General features: G+C 33.9%; 1 non-coding gene across 1 annotated transcript; it reads left to right on the top strand.

Moving 5' to 3' along the window:
* The first annotated feature begins 591 nt into the window (after nucleotides 1-591).
* On the top strand, nucleotides 592-698 carry LOC138170931 (U6 spliceosomal RNA). Its single transcript, XR_011170773.1, has one exon. It is a non-coding gene; the product is annotated as a U6 spliceosomal RNA (small nuclear RNA).
* Nucleotides 699-1,715: the final 1,017 nt, after the last annotated feature.

Raw genomic sequence — 1,715 nt, 5'->3', positions numbered from 1 at the left:
GTTGTTTCTTTGTACAACAAAAGTAACCTGAGAAAAAAATGATGAACCATTCCATAGATAATAATCGACCTTACTCTTTTCCCATCATTCTCAATATTCATTTCCCATCACTGATCACATACCTAGACAATGGCCAATTCTAGTCTTCATGCTATTAGGCTGATCTTTATAGGCTGTCAATGCAATTTAGGAATCGCTAAAGTGTTCTGAGGTTTGATGTAATCCACACAAATGTCTACTGTACTATATATAATAAATGTATCCTTTACTCAGACACTATTCTTCCATCATGTACCTGTTGAACACTAATCAAAAGAATGTATTTCCCTATTTTTATCACTTATATTGATCAGTAGATCATTGAACAAAGGTACCATTTTGGTTTCATCTATTAAAGAAATTTATATGATATCATCAAATGCTCAGGAGAGTCCATATTTTTAAGGGAATTATGAAGGATTTATTTTTGGTATGTTAAATCAAATGTCTTATGAAAATCAATACCACAATAAAAACCATATGGGAGTTATATTCTATAAACATTTCATTATGATGGGAAAGTATAGTCTGCTATAAAAAAAATCATTTGTAGTGCTCCTTTCGGCAGCATATATAGTAAAATTGGAATAATTCAGAGAAGATTAGCATGGCCCCTGTGCAAGGATGACATTCAAATTTGTGAAGCATTCAATATTTTTAATAATTCAATAAAAAGAAAGTTCAAATTGCATATCAAAATAACCCCCAAATCTGTTGCTAATCAGTTTTGTTAAGAAGTTTTTTTTTTTCCCCTCTTCCTTTTTTTTCCCTTTAAAAATAGTTTTTGTTATATGGAGTGATCCCTGTGAAAGGAAAGGTATACTAGAAGAAATTAGTCAATGGAACAACAAATTATACAATAAAAATTTTAAAGTAGTGGTAATCAGGAAAAAAAATCATTTGTAAAAGCTTATTTGCTGGGGGCAGATTGGTGGCTCAGTGAATAGAGCACCAGCCCTGGAGTCATAAAGACCTGAGTTCAAATCTGACCTCAGGCACATAACACTAGTCATGTGACCTTGGGCAAGTCACTTAAGCCCAGTTGCCCTGCCTTCCCCCTTCCATAAAGCAAAAGCCTAATTGATCCTCTTTCATATCTTCACTTGGGATGCTGGCTTAGTAAGTGCAGATACTTCTTAAAGATTTTTTTTTTTGCTTTTTGGAAGGCAATTGCAGTTAAGTAACTTGCCCAAAGTTACACGGCAAGCTTTTTTTTTGTGTGTATGTGTGTGTGTGCATGCGTGTGCGTGTGTGCACGGGTGTTAAGTTTCTGAGGCCGGTACCAAACTCAGGTCCTCCTGACTCAGGGGCTGGTGCTTTACTCAATGCACCACCTAGCTGCCCTTTAAAGACATTCTAAAGGAGAAAAATATCAGTATTGAAAATTGTTCATGTTTTTAATGTTTTTATGGCAATGCTGTTTGTGATTCCCTTCTTTATCTTAAGAAATTTATCAATATACATCTAGAACTAAAAAGGGTCACAAGTGCCATTCAAATCAACTCCACTATTTTGCAAATGGAAAAATGTATGTCCCAGAGAGACAGAATAATTTTCTCAAGGTCACACAAATATTAACTATCAGAGGTAGGATTTGAACTCAGGTTTTTTTTTAAATTTCACAGCATAATCTTTTTCACAATATTATCTTGTTTCTCTTTTTATCTCAGATATTT

Source organism: Petaurus breviceps, unplaced genomic scaffold (assembly GCF_028583685.1).
Source record: "Petaurus breviceps papuanus isolate PSGF00001 unplaced genomic scaffold, PetGlider_PUasm1.0 40, whole genome shotgun sequence".
NCBI lineage: Eukaryota > Metazoa > Chordata > Mammalia > Diprotodontia > Petauridae > Petaurus > Petaurus breviceps.
Note: the sequence above shows the minus strand (reverse complement) of the source record. Positions and strands in the feature narration are given on the sequence as shown.